Raw genomic sequence first — 15,956 nt, 5'->3', positions numbered from 1 at the left:
ATGTTACAAAGAATTAAAATGTTGCTCAGAGATGTTAAGTCATTAGACCAAGATAACAAAAGATAGTACCAAGATATGAGCCCAGGAATTTTGTCTTTATAGCTGTTATAACAGCTATACAGCTATACATAAACATACAATGTGGATTAGATTCTGGATTCGATTCTTCCCCTGCCCTATATCTTCAGGCTGAGCACCAAGAGAGAGATGAGACAAGCACTTTGAAAAAATAGGTCCGACTGCCAACATTGCCAACAGAACTCATTCAGCCAAAGTCACAATTCTCAACATTTACCTCCATTTTCTAAGGCTGATTTAGGAAAACTGCAAGCAGACTCTGGGGCAGATGATGGAGTTATTGAGATGCAGCTCCACCTAGCCTGGAGGTCAGGATATCCAGGCCAGTTTCCTGTGTGAAGAAATCCTTCTTATTCCACCTGATTGGGAGTCACCTGGGGAGGAAATTTGAGTGCTTTGCCAAGTATTTGAAAATACACCACCCTGTCATTGAGATATGAGAAGGACCCTTAGGTTAGTAGCATTCTGACACAACTTCTGGATGAGAATCACTCATGTGTCTCTGCAGCCATGGGGGTTGTCACCCTTTCTGGTGAAGATAGTGGAAACTCTTTGCAGAGTGACTGAGAACAGAGTCATGCCTTGCAAAGGAGAAAGGGAAAAAGAAAAGGAATGGCAAACTGAGGTTTAGTTTTATATCCAGTTATTAACATACAAAACCCAAAAGGAGCAGGGCAGTTTTGTGTGTAAGTATTATTTGTGACACATTTTCCTTTTTCTCCTCACTAAAAAAAGACATCATTTAAACAATATTACAGCAACATTAGAAGAAGTTTAACAAAGAAAATATTCACATTCTGCATTGGTTCTTTATGATCCTTCCTAGTCTTTGCTCATATACTGTCCATTTTTATGTGACTGTGATCATAGACTAGAGTGAGTGTTTTTCCATGTTGTCCCATATTCTTGAAAATATTTCTTATCAGAAGATAACTCAATGTATGGATTACATGGACATATTACTTTTTTCTGTCTTGTTTTTAATGACATCTTTGATGTTTGCCTCTCTATTCTAGAGTGTGAGCTTATTCATATACATTCCAGAGGGTACAGAAAGCCTGAAAATCCAGGGAAATGTGCATTTTTCTACTCTGTCATGTAGTCATGACTCTCATTAAAAATAAGACTGCTGTTTCAAAGAAGAAGGGAGAAGGAAAAGATGGGTCAAAATAGTTTATTTAAATGAACTTTCATTCTAGTTATTTTCAAGTTAGGAAAACTAAATGTGAAGAAACTCACCAACAAGCTGAGCAGCTCTGCACTCTGCAGCCTTGGCAGTGGCCCAGCAGCTACTCCCAGGGGAGGGCACCTCTGGCTGCACCAGCAGCCTTGCCAAGGCTGGTCAAGGGTTGGGGGGAAGAAATGCCTCACATTCCTTTGGCTGTGTTTAGTCACTGACTCAGGAAGTAGGTCTGTGTCATTCAGCTGGTAGCTTCACTACATTTTCCTGAGAGGCCAAGGTTTCAGGTCCCACCCCAGGATCTTGGCAGCTTCCCAAAGGCAGCTTCCTTGTCATGGAAGGTGGAAGCATGCACGGGAGAAGGGAGCTCTTTCTCCGTGGTTCTTCCAGGGAAACGGGGATCAGAGGAGCAGGAATGACACCACGTCACTCAGCTTACTTTGACCCACAAACTCCAAAGAATTCCAGTATGAAAACTGTACAACTATCACCAAGTTGCAGGTACTTCCAAGAGGAGAGGAAAGATTGGGCTCTCTGCCCCATGCCCCACTATGTCCTTAACTAGCACTCAGCTTAGCCTTTGTTCCAACCACAAGAATGTAGAGACAAGAACAGCACAAAACGGTGGCAAATCCTCATTGCCAGAGTGAAGAAGCAGGGGTCCACAGGTACAGAGGACACCAAACCTGGAACTCAGAATCACACTCCTAAAGAATAATCTCCCTCTCTCTCTCTCTCTTTTTTAAATAAATAAACTTATTTATTTATTTTTGGCTGCTTTGAGTCTTCTATGCTGCGCGTGGGCTTTCTTTAGTTGCAGCGAGCGGTGGCTACTCTTCGTTGTGGTGCATGGGCTTCTCATTGCACCGTTTTCTCTTGTTGCATAGCACAGGGTCTAGATGTACGGGTTTGAGTAGTGTGCCTGTGGGCTCAGTAGTTGTGGCGCACAGGCTTAGTTGCTCCACGGCATGTGGGATCTTCCCAGACCAGGGCTCGAACCTGTGTCCCCTGCATTGGCAGGCAGGGGACACAGGTTCTTAACCACCGTGCCACCAGGGAAGTCCCAGAATAATCTCTTGATGAACTTTTTTTCTTAATACTTTAAAAAAATTTTTTAATTTAATTTTATTTAATTTTTTATACAGCAGCTTCTTATTAGTCATCAAGTTTATACACATCAGTGTATACATGTCAATCCCAATCGCCCAATTCATCACACTACCATCCCCACCCCCCTGCGACTTTCCCCCCTTGGTCTCTACATCTGTGTCTCAACTTCTGCCTCTTGATGAACTTTTTATTTAAAATTCTTATACAGCACTGCTTGACAGTTTCATATTGCCTACAACAGCAATTTATCATTTATAATATTTCAATAGGTTTAAAATTTTTAAAAGTGTTAACACATTTGAAATTATTTGGAGTTATTTATATTAAATATACCTGATAATTTTGCTTTTGACTAAATATGGGAATTTGGGGGAACAAACAAAAATGGTGGCAAAGAGTGTGTATGGTGAAGGTGACAATGGTGATGGATATTTTAAAAGAAAATAAGCCCACACCAATAAAAAATAAATCCCTTAAACATGCAATAAAATATCTTCATCTGCCTGAAGAATTTCTATGGCAGCTTGTGGGGCCTGAAATATAGGTTTGTGTTGTTTGTGTATGGGGCAATATTTAGACATATAAGTTGCTTCAGGGCTAGTTCTTGTTGATTTATTTTGTGGACAGTCCTGATTCTAGAGCCCTTTCCCCAGGAGCATGGGAGGCTGAGTGAGAGTGGGGATGGTGATATTCTGGAGAGATTTAGGATGGAGAGGCCACAGTTACAGGAGACACAGCTCAGATGAAAAAAGTCACCCTCCCCTTATTTCTCCTTTAAATAAGACACTGTTCTTGCCACCAGCTGTCTGGGAGGTTAGACCTGCATGGGACCCCAACAAGAGGTTCCAGTCTGGTGTTTCTCCTCCCAGGACATCTTTGCCATCTTCCCATGGGTTTCATTTCTAGTCAGTTATTAGAAGCTCTCTTCCTGTTCCTGTAAGTCCCTCTCTCCCACCCTCTCAGACCTAAATATGTACCAGGAGAGGTCTTGACAGTTCCATATGAAAGGAAAGCCCAAAGCCAAAAAGAAGCTGTGCTGTATAGATCTTCCTCAGCCCCTGTAGTACTTATCTTTAGTTCTTCCTATTTCCACCTGAAAGTATTAACATCTTTCCTCTCTTTGTGAGGGTAAAGTTTTGTGGTTTTTTAAATGGCTTTATTGAGTATAATTCACATACCATGCAATTTTCTCACTTAAAATGTACAGTTCAAGGGCTTTTAGTATATACACAGGGTTGTGTGACCCTCACCACAATTAGTTTTGGAACATTTTATTACCCCCCAGAGAAACCCCACGTCCTTTAAGCCAGCACTCTGCAGTTCCCCTATCCTCCCAGCTCTAAGAAACCACTAATCTAATTTTTGTCTCTATGGATTTGCCTATTCTGAATATTTCATAGAAACAGAATCGATGATCTTTTAAAGCATCCCACTATTCTTCCACAGTCTGGCAAAAAAAAAAAAAAAAATCCAAAAGCAAAAACAAAAAACTTGAACCTAGCAGGTGAATTAGTTAAATGAGTTACTTTCTTAGGTATAATTAGATTACCTGGTTTTAGGATTAATATAGCCCATGAAGTGGGAAATTAGATAGTACAAGATGAAAAGTCTCAGATTCCATTAATCAGAGTCTGCTCTGGATATCATCAAAGTGTAAGGACAACCTATGATTCATAGCTTCCCCTAGGTGGGCTCCCACAAACACGGCCCCATGTGCTCCCCCAGCCTGTTCAACTTTACAACATGGATGCCATAGCTCAACAATTCAGAAATCAATTCCTTAGAAGACTGGCATTCTCCCATGAGCTGGCACACTACTCTGAGTGTTAACAGGCAATAACACTAAAATGCACTAAAGATCATGTAATTTATTCCCAACATGCTGTTTTTCTTTCCAAACATTAGCTTTGGAGCAGAACATTTGCTAAATGTTGTCTTTATTTCCAAAGCTTGGGGTAAAATCATATGCAACCAATGACTGAGAGATAATTGGCCACTTTACAGTTTTAACCCCAAATGAACTCCCCTGTCTGAGTAAATTTCCTGGTAAGAGATCCCATTTTAACAGAATGTGAAAGTGTCAAGAAGGATGGAGCTTACAGGTCACAGTACGGTCTGTTAGATAAATGACCAGGAGTAATATTTCCTAAAACCACATTTTTGTAGAGAGAGTTAACAGAAAACCTGGGGAAAAAATACCCAGTGGTTCAGCGTTCATGCTTAAATGAAAATAACATGTGTGCATTCAGCCCAAGATGTGCCAGGGCTTGGAGGGAAATTGGCAAGGACTAATACCAAGAGCCTTTCAGGGGCTGTTAGGCATTGTCATCTTGGGTCTGATCTCACAGCCTTCTCTTTGAGGAGAAAGCAAAAGGTGACTGACTGCTTAGGGCTTTGCTCTCAGAGTTGTGACAAAGAATCCAGAAAGCTCCTCTACTGAAGCTGGCTTCTTTTCACTAAGCTGGCACTGAGTCAGAAGTGAAGTGATCATTTTGTTTAATAGCTAAAGACATGAATGTCTTGTGCTTTTCAACCTAAAGGTGGTCTCTGGCACTGACTCTGGATCCCTGGATGTTGAGAAGTATCCAAGAATGTTAGAGTACTCTTGCCCTGAGTTTAAAGTGAGGCTTTTGGTTTCTTCCTTTGGATCATCATCTTTCCTAAGTTCTGCCTCATGGTGACCTGATGACTGTGAGTTGTGTTTTGCAGAATGGATAGGTAGTTTTACTGTTTTAAGTTCAAATTTCAAGTCTTGAGCCACTTGTTTTAGGATTCAGATTCTCCACAATGGAAGGAAATATGAAACCGTCCCAGCCATTCCTCTACTTGGATGGAGAGGTGATTTAAATCTCTTATCAGAGAGGACATCTGTCAGTAGGAGCTCATCCTAAAGATTAAATAAGTTATTCAAGAAGCATTGGACTAGGAACTATCCTGAGTCCTGGGAAACAAAAGAAAACTAACTATGACCAATGCCTTCAAGCTGCTTATGATTTATTGGTTATAGGTTGTGGGGAAGATGGAGGAGAACATCAATGTGGAGAGCATTATGACATACGTGAGTATGGATTATGTTGGAGCATAGCATAGTGTGGGTCAGAAAGACTTCCTAGGGGAAGGGATTCCTTTATTGGGTCTTGAGTAGCAATACAAGTTGGCCAGGCATCTAGAAGTTGGCAGTTGAGTAGAAGAGACAGGCAGAGATACATCCTATGAAAAAGTACAGCAATAGAGAGAGCCTAACGTGGTTCGGCATGGCTTGGGTGGGTGGACATTTTTTTTTCTTTTGAAGATGGGGCTGGGCCAGTAGGCAAAAGCCAGAGAAATAGAACTCTTGTATTTGAAATAAGACATACCACTTTCCTAGGTTTTCCTGCCTCTTCCAACATGGCAACTGGTGTCTTGAGTTCTGTCTTAGCAATTATGACTGTGTAGATGCCCTTCCCTTTTGCTCCAAACAGAGAGATCTGTAATCAAATTCTGGCTCTGCCACTTACTGTGTATGTAACCTCAGACAAATTAGCCACATGGATCCTCTGTTTTCTCTTCTGAAAAATGGGACCAAACTAGGAACAATATCATGGGGTTATAGTGAGTATTCTCAGGATCAAACAAGCACAATTCCTGGCATTAAAAGTTCTCATAAAATATTTGTGGAATCAAACTGGGCATACAAGTGAAAAGGAAACTAATGCCTGGAAAACAGGCTCTTGCTTTCCAAACACCAGTAGCTGCCAAAGCAGCCTAGCACACCTGGAAAGAGGTAGAAATGGGATCTGAACACTGAAGAAGAGTGATGGGAAGCCAGGGATCCAGAAACAGGAGACAGTAGGCCAGAAAAGTAGATCAAAGTGAGAGGGATGCAGCTTGTTCCAGAGCAACAAGGGTACCACTAGGTCAGGAGTGCAGATAGGAGGGAGGGGGTGGAAGATGCTTGCTCACAGGGCACTTCAGGGAATGGATGCACAGCAGCCCATGGCTGCCTCTTTCCTGATGTAGTCTTGATGTCCTGTCAGACACTGGAAAGAAATAAAAAAACAGGGAAAAAGGCAGAAAAATGGGAAAATAGAACAGTTGCATTTTTGTATAGTAACAATAATATTTTTTCATGATAAGTGCAGTCAACACACTTGAAAAGGAAAGGAACTTTCTCAACTGTATAAAGGTCATCCGTGAGCAGACAACAGCTAACCTCATTCTTAATGATGAAAGATTCTTTTCCCCTAAGACAAAGAACAAGACAAAATTGTCTGCTCTTGTCACTTCTATTAAAAATTATACTGGAGGCAAGAAAAAGAAATAAAAGATTGGAAAGGAAGAAGTAAAACTATCTCTATCTGTAGATGACATGACCTTTAATATAGAAAAACAACCTTGGAAAAAACAAAAAGTTTGAAGATTTACAGCTTCTGATTTCAAAACTTACTACAAATTGACATTAATCAGGACACTGTGGTATTGGCATGAGGACAATCATAGATCAATGGATGAGAACTGAGACTCAGAAATAAACCTTCTCATTTATGATCAACTGATTTTCCACAGGTGGTGCCACAAGATTCAATGGGGAAAGTATAATCTTTTCAATATACAGTGCTGGGGCAAGTGGATATCGACTTACAAAAGAATGAAGTTCGATTCTTACCTCACATCATACCGAAAAATTAACTTAAATGGATCAAAGACCTAAACGTAAGAGCTAAAACTATAAAATGCGTAGAAGAAAACATGGGGGAAAATCTTCATGGTATTGGATTTCACAATGATTTCTTAGATATGACACCAAAATCACAAGCAACAAAAGAAAAAATTGGTAAATTGGACTTCATCAAAAGTAATAAAATTTCTGCTTCACAGGATATCATCAAGAAATTAAAATCAACCCACAGAATGGGAGAAAATGTTTTCACATTATACATATATTTAAATGAAATACTGATATAAGCTACATCATGGATGAGCCTTGAGAATATTATGTCATATGAAAGAAGTCAGTCACAAAAGACCACATCATTCCATTTATATGAAATTGTATAATTCCATTTATATGAAACATCCAGAATAGGCAAATCCATAGGGACAAAGAGTAGACTAGTGGTCGCCTAGGATTGGCAAGTAATGGTGAGTGACTAATGGATATGGAGTTTCTTTTTCGGATGATAAAAGGTTCTAAAACTGATTGTGGTAATGATTGCACAACTCTATGAATATACCAAAAGCCACTGAAGTGTACACTTTAAATGAATAAATTGTATGGTATGTGAATTATACCTCAATAATGCTGTTCTAAAAATTACCAATAACGATAGACATAGTCATCATTAACGAGTGCTTTCCAAATGCCAGGAACTATGCTAAGCTCTCTAATCTTACCTAAGTCTCACAATATATATGCCAGGAAGGTTTTCTTATCTTTATTTACAATGAAAAAGCATAAGTTCAGAGACATTAACGAACTTGCCCATGGTCACAAAACCAGTAAGTACCATAATAGTTAGGAGTTAGGACTCTGACCTATTTTTGTCTCACTTTGAGGGCCAGAGGCTTATTAAAAGGTCTTAGGTGGATCTTGTGAGCCTTTCTGTGCTCCAAGTCCAGTGTTTACAATATGACCAACCACCAAAGAGCAGGAGTTAATGAAACCTCTGCTTCCCAACTTTCCCACCAGGGAACTGTGGTGAGGTGTTGGGTCCCAGTTGCTGCTTGATACAGGGTGGAGAGGACTCTGTGCTCAGTTATCTGTGTTCTCTGGCCTTCTTAGGACACATTTGTTGTAGAGACTTCCTTAACTCCCCCTCAGATGTATCACAGCTGTAATTCTGGAAGTGAGACCCTTGACCCTCCACCCCAAGAACCTGATTTTACAGATTATGTCTGGTGTTTGAAATTGAGTCCTGCTCCTATTGGGACTGTCTGCTTCCTAGTTCCAAGAAATAAAACACGAGAAGGAAGGTGTTAGGCTCATGAAGACAGAGACTTCAAATAGTTCTGACCAAGGAAAATTTGGATGAGTTTTGGGAAAATGACTCTGAAGCAGATGGATTACATTTTCTGTTTGCGCTCAGCAATTAAGGAGAAAAGGAGGACCAGAGCCAAATATGTGTGGGATCTTGTCAAATTCCCAATGTTGGAAAACATTTCAGGATGTTTGACTGAGCTTGGCAAAATCAGTACCTTGACTGTGCCCCTTATTTCTTAGACAAAGGTGACTGAACAACTTGCAATGATCCAAGTCCACGAGAAGCCACAGGCATGATTACTATTTTGTGGGAGGTGGCACAATGGCACCTTCTGTCAATGGAAATTTCAAGGGAGTATTAACTACAAACACAGTTATGATAACAGAATTTTTGAGAAAGAGTGAAAATCAACTTAAGTATCAGAATTTAAGTCCTAAAGGGAAACAATGTATCCTTCTATTTCACTCTTTGTGATCAAGAGCAGAGGCTGGCTTAGGAGATCGAGATTGACATATACACACTACTATATACAAAATAGATAACTAATACAAACCTACTGTATAGCACAGGGAACTCTACTCAATACTTTATGATGACCTATATGGGAAAAGAATCCAAAAAAGAGTGGATATATGTATACGTATAACTGATTCACTTTGCTGTACAGCAGAAACTAACACATTGTAAATCAACTATACTCCAATAAAATTAATTTTAAAAATTAATTAATTAATTTTTTAAAAAGAGCAGAAACTGAAAGGGAAATTGTCTTTCCATGACAGGCCCCAAACCCTTATCCTCGGCATTCTAAAGTATTTCCAGGACATTTTATAGCCGCATCTCACCTTTTGGTTTTTCCACTGGATTTTTTAGAATCAGAGCAGAACAAAATGGGATGCTCAGGATCAGAGAGCCATCCTCTAGTTGTCAGTAACCCCAAACTCTCCATGATAGGTTGAGTGGGAGGAAGGGGAGGGCAAGGATGATGTCATGGGAAGAGCTGAGCCCTTGCTGAAACACTGAAATGGGAGTGAGGCTGTCCATGTGCAGATATAATGCTTTCCAATTGGTTTCTCTCATTTATTCACAGTGTTTACTGAGTGTTTGCTACATTCTATACATTAGAAAGACAGCAGTAAATAAAATAGACAAAAATTTCCTGTCCTCCTGGAGTTCTCATTCCAATGTATAAAAAAATTGTCATTTGGGAAATATAATATTAAATTACTAAAGTTTTTAACTCAGTTGCTGAGTTGGTAAAAAGGGGTTAGAAATTATTATTTTTTCTCATATATGCAGCTGTTATCCCCTGTCATACTTTTTTTTTTTTTTTTTTTTGCTGTACGCAGGCCTCTCACTGTTGTGGTCTTTCCTGTTGCAGAGCACAGGCTCTGGAAGCGCAGGCTCAGCGGCCATGGCTCACGGGCCTAGCCACTCCGTGGCATGTGGGATCCTCCCAGACTGGGGTATGAACCCGTGTCCCCTGCATCGGCAGGCGGACTCTCAACCACTGCACCACCAGGGAAGCCCCCCTGTCAGACTTTTTACTCTAGTGCTACAAATATTTATTCTATTTTGCTGATAAATTTTAATATTAACCTCCACTGTTACTCCAGATGGAGTATGTTTACTTTATCATTAACATAATATCTTATGCCCAAAGTTAAATTTTCTAAGAAGGAAAAGCGACTAGATACATCTTTAAAATAATTTTTTCCCCACATTACTAAAAAATAGAGACTGGGAAGTACTTATATCTTCTTGGATATGTCTTTCTTTCACCTTGCTTTCTCATCATCAGATATATTTTATTCACTGAGAAACCAAGATTTGAAAATATAGATATAAAAGAGAATCTTATAAAAGAATTACCCTTGTATTTTTGCTTCAGGTTGAAAGGATGCTTCCCAGTCTCCCTTACTTTCCATTTATGTATGTCAATGTCATATATGAATGCTTTCTGGTAGGAAATGTTGTTTTTAGTGGATTCTAGTCCAGGTAGTTATCAACAGAGCTCTTGTATGGTAATCACTGTGGACAGGTTAATAGGTCCAAATTTCTCAGTGCTGCATTAAAAAGCAATCCCCAGCCTTGCTTTCACTGCTTCTGAGTCCCCAGCTGCTCACAGATGGTTCTGCTGATGCTCCCCAGCTAGAGCCTCAGCCCCCTCAATTACTGCAGATGGCAATGAATAATGCAACATGACTCCCATTCCAGGTTGGTATTATATTATCCCAGACCCAAGATTCTTGACCCCAGATGACTGAGGGGCTCTCACACTGCTTGCCACTAATTAGATCTGAGATCTACTAGCAAGATTGGTTGCCAGGAGGGATGGGTAAGAATCGGTTGCAGTTCACTTCTTCTACCTTCTTCCCCTACATTCACCCAGTCCACAGCTTAGAGCTGCAGTCTTGATGCCCTCTCCTTTGTCTAATCATTTTACTTGCCTAGTTTACTAGTCCAGATTCTAGCTGTAGTGACCCAGCTCCTGACCTGGATATTCTTGCTTTGAACAAGACCTTGTAGAGTGTGTCCACCTGGCCTGTTAGACTCTCAGTGTCCACCAGTCTAATTCTAACTCCATTGACTGGATGCAAGTTGTTGGTACAGACATTTCCAAAGTGAATATGGAGACAGGTACAGCCTAAGCAGCACTGAACATGACTTGACTTCTCACACCTTTGGATCTATCCCTTGTCTCACCTCAGTGTGCGTGTTTCAAGCTAACTCCTGCCCCATTCCCAACCCACCTGACAATATTGTAGACATCAGTATAAAGTTTCTAAGGCCCAAATATCAAGCAGTGGCAATTTATTATTGGAGATACCTCATGGTAAGCAGGGAAGTTTTTGGTGCCAATATTTTTTAGCTATTACTCATTCTGTAGGTCCCTTGGTTCCTGATCATAGAAATAGACAGACCTAGGTTTCATATTTATCCCAGTTCCCTGAAGGAGCTCAAGACTTTGGAAGCTGAGTGTCCTGGAAGTTCTCTGGGACTAATTCAAGACCCGATGAAACTGTCTAATGGAATATCCTGAGATCCACAGCTCCAGATTCTTTGGTGTTCCTAGAGCATGGCATGGATATCAATCATCACCAGTCCTTTTTAATGTTCCCATATTTTTCTTTTATCCCTACTCTAATAGTTCATTGAAAAAACCTGACTTTGGATGTACAAATGAATTTGCAAATCGGAAAGGGGAATTTGGGGAAGAAAGTGAAAGTGAAGTTAAGAAGAAGCTTGTCTAGAAAACCAGATGGCTATTAACTTAGGAGAAGAGCCACCTGGTAGGCTACATTCCCACCAAGTGCATAAATATTTTTTAACATCTTTATTGGAGTATAATTGCTTTACAATCGTGTGTTAGTTTCTTATTTATAATACAGTGAATCAGCTATATATATAAATATATCCCCATATCGCTTCCTTCCTGCTCTCCCTCCCTCCCACCCTCCATATCCCACCCCTCTAGGTGGTCACAAAGCACCAAGCTGATCTCCCTGTGCTATGCGGCTGCTTCACACTAGCTATCTATTTTATATTTTGTAGTGTATATATGTCCATGCCACTCTCTCACTTTGTCCCAGCTTACCTTTCCCCCCTCCCCATATCCTCAAGTCCATTCTCTAGTAGGTCTGCATCTTTATTCCCGTCTTGTCCCTAGGTTCTTCATGACCACTTTTTTCTTTTTTTTTAGATTCCATATATATGTGTTAGCATACAGTATCTGTTTTTATCTTTCTGACTTATTTCACTCTGTATGACAGACTCTAGGTCAATCCACCTCACTACAAATAACTCAGTTTCACTCCTTTTTATGGCTGGGTAATATTCCATTGTATATATGTGCCACATCTTCTTTATCCATTCATCTGTTGATGGACACTTAGGTTGCTTCCATGTCTTGGCTATTGTAAATAGAGCTGCAATGAACATTTTTGTACATGACCCTTTTTGAATTATCGTTTTCTAGGGTATATACCCAGTAGTGGGATTGCTGGGTCATATGATAGTTATATTTTTAGTAGCTTATGGAACCTCCATACTGCTCTCCATTGTTGCTGTATAAACTTACATCCCCACAAACAGGGCAAAAGGGTTCCCTTTTCTCCACACCCTCTCCAGCATTTATTGTTTCTAAATCTTTTGATGATGGCCATTCTGACCGGTGTGAGATGATATCTCATTGTACTTTTGATTTGCATTTCTCTAATGATTAATGATGTTGAGCATTCTTTCATGTGTCTGTTGCCAATCTGTATATCTTGTTTGCAGAAATGTCTATTTAGTTCTTCTGTCCATTTTTAGATTGCATTGTTTGTTTTTGTTTGTTTGTTTGTTTTGTTATTGAGCTGCATGAGCTGCTTTTAAATTTTGGAGATTAATCCTTTGTCAGTTGCTTCATTGGCAAATATTTTCTCCCATTCTGAGGGTTGTCTTTTGGTCTTATTTGTGGTTTCCTTTGCTGTGCAAAAGCTTTTAAGTTTCATTAGGTCCCATTTGTTTATTTTTGTTTTTATTTCCATTCTCTGGGAGGTGGGTCAAAAAGGATCTTGCTGAGGTTCATGTCATAGACTGTTCTGCCTATGTTTTCATCTAAGAGTTTTATGGTGTCGGACCTTACATTTAGGTCTTTAATCCATTTTGAGTTTACTGTTGTGTATGGTGTTAGGGAGTGTTCTAATTTCAGTCTTTTACATGTAGCTGTACAGTTTTCCAAGCGTGATTTATTGAAGAGGCTGTCTTTCTCCACTGTATATTCCTGCCTCTTTTCTAAAAGATAAGGTGACCATATGATTGTGGGTTTATCTCTGGACTTTCTATCCTGTTCCATTGATCTATATTTCTGTTTCTCTGCCAGTACCATACTGTCTTGATTGCTGTAGCTTTGTAGTATAGTCTGAAGTCAGGAAATCTCTCCATCTATTTGTATCATCCTTAATTTCTTTCATCAGTGTCTTATAATTTTCTGCATACTGTTCTTTTGTCTCCTTAGGTAGGTTTATTCCTAGATATTTTATTTTTTTGTTGCAATGGTAAATGGGAGTGTTTTCTTAATTTCACTTTCAGATTTTTCATCATTAGTGTATAGTAATGTTAGAGATTTCTATGCATTAATTTTGTATCCTGCTATTTTACCAAATTCATTGATTAGCTCTAGTATTTTTCTGGTAGCATCTTCAGCATTCTGGTAGCAGCTTTAGGATATGTATAGTATCATGTCATCTGAGAACAGTGACAGCTTTACTTCTTCTTTTCCAATTTGGATTCTTTTTATTTCTTTTTCTTCTATGAATGCTGTGGCTAAAACTCCCAATACTATTTTGAATAATAGTAGTGAGAGTGGGCAACCTTGTCTTGTTCTTGATCTTAGTGGAAATGGTTTCAGTTTTTCACCATTGAGGATGATGTTGGCTGTGGGTTTGTCACATATGGCCTTTATTTTGTTGAGGAAAGTTCCCTCTATGCCTACTTTCTGGAGGGCTTTTATCATAAACAGGTGTTGAATTTTGTCAAAAGCTTTCTTTGAATCTATTGAGATGATCATATGGTTTTTCTCCTGTAATTTGTTAATATGGTGTATCACGTTGATTGATTTGCATATATTGAAGAATCTTTGCATTCCTGGGATAAACCTCACTTGACCATAGTGTACAATCCTTTTAATGTGCTGTTGGATTCTGTTTGCTAGTATTTTGTTGAGGATTTTTGCATCTATGTTCATCAGTGATATTGGCCTGTAGTTTTCTTTCTTTGTGACATCCTTGTCTGGTTTTGGTATCAAGGTGATGGTGGCCTCGTAGAATGAGTTTGGGAGTGTTCCTCCCTCTGCTATATTTTGGAAGAGTTTGAGAAGGATAGGTGTTAGCTCTTCTCTAAAAGTTTGATAGAATTCACCTGTGAAGCCATCTGGTCCTGGGCTTTTGTTTGTTGGAAGATTTTTAATCACCATTTCAATTTCAGTGCTTGTGATTTGTCTGTTCATATTTTCTACTTCTTCCTGGTTCAGTCTCGGCAGGTTGTGCATTTCTAAGAATTTGCATTTCTTCCACGTTGTCCATTTTATTGACATATAATTGCTTGTAGTAATCTCTCATGATCCTTTGTATTTCTGCAGTGTCAGGTGTTACTTCTCCTTTTTCATTTCTAATGCTATTGATTTCAGTCTTCTCCCTATTTTTCTTGATAAATCTGGCTAATGGTTTATCAATTTTGTTTATCTTCTCAAAGAACTACCTTTTAGTTTTATTGATCTTTGCTCTTGTTTCCTTCATTTATTTTTCATTTATTTCTCATCTGATCTTATGATTTCTTTCCTTCTGCTTACTTTGGGTTTTTGTTTGTTTGTTTGTTTTGTTTTTCTTTCTCTAATTGCTTTAGGTGTAAGGTTAGTTTGCTTGTTTGACATGTTTTTTGTTGCTTAAGGTAGGATTGTATTGCTATAAACTTCCCTCTTAGAACTGCTTTTGCTGCATCCCATGGGTTTGGGGTCGTCGTGTTTTCATTGTCATTTGTTTCTAAATAGTTTTTGATTTCCTCTTTGATTTCTTCAGTGATCTCTTGGTTATTAAGTAGTGTGTTGTTAATTCTCCATGTGTTTGTGTTTCTTACAGATTTTCCTGTAATAGATATCTAGTCTCATAGCATTGTGGTCAGAAAAGATACTTGATACAATTTCAATTTTCTTAAATTTACCAAGCCTTGATTTTTGACCCAAGATATGACCTATCCTGGGGAATTTCCATGAGCACTTGAGAAAAATGTGTATTCTGTTTTTGGAAAGAATGTCCTATAAATATCAATTAAGTCCATCTTGTTTAATGTATCATTTAAAGCTTGTGTTTCCTTATTTATTTTCAGTTTGGAAGAGCTGACCATTGGTGAAAGTGGGGTGTTAAAGTCCCCTACTACGATTGTGTTACTGTCGATTTCCCCTTTTATGGCTGTTAGTATTTGCCTTATGTATTGAGGTGCTCCTATGTTGGGTGCATAAATATTTACAATTGTTATATCTTCCATTGGATTGCTCCCTTGATCTTTATGTAGTGTCCTTATTTGTCTCTTGTAATAGTCTTGGTTTAATGTCTATTTTGTCTGATATGCGAATTGCTACTCCATCTTTCTTTTGATTTCCATTTGCATAGAATACCTTTCTCCATCCCCTCAGTTTCAGTCTGTATGTGTCCCTAGGTCTGAAGTGGGTCTTTTTTTTTTTTTTGTATCCATTCAGCCAGTCTATGTCTTTTGGTTGGAGCATTTAATCCATTTACATTTAAGGTAATTATTGATATGTATGTCCCTATTACCATTTTCTTAATTGTTTTGGGTTTGTTATTGTAGATCTTTTCCTTCTCTTGTGTCTTCTGACTAGAGAAGTTCCTTTAGCATTTGCTGTAAAGCTGGTTTGGTGGTGGTGAATTCTCTTATCTTTTGCTTGTTTGTAAAGGTTTTAATTTCTCTGTAAAATCTTAATGGGATCCTTGCTGGGTAGAATAATCTTGGTTGTAGATTTTTCTCCTTCATCACTTTAAATATGTCTTGCCACTCCCTTCTGGCTTGCAGAGTTTCTGCTGAAAGATCAGTTGTTAACCTTATGGGGATTCCCTTATGTGTTATTTGTT

This window comes from Mesoplodon densirostris, chromosome 18 (assembly GCF_025265405.1).
Source record: "Mesoplodon densirostris isolate mMesDen1 chromosome 18, mMesDen1 primary haplotype, whole genome shotgun sequence".
NCBI classification, from domain to species: domain Eukaryota; kingdom Metazoa; phylum Chordata; class Mammalia; order Artiodactyla; family Ziphiidae; genus Mesoplodon; species Mesoplodon densirostris.
The sequence above is the reverse complement of the archived record's forward strand: the minus strand, read 5'-3'. Positions refer to the sequence as shown.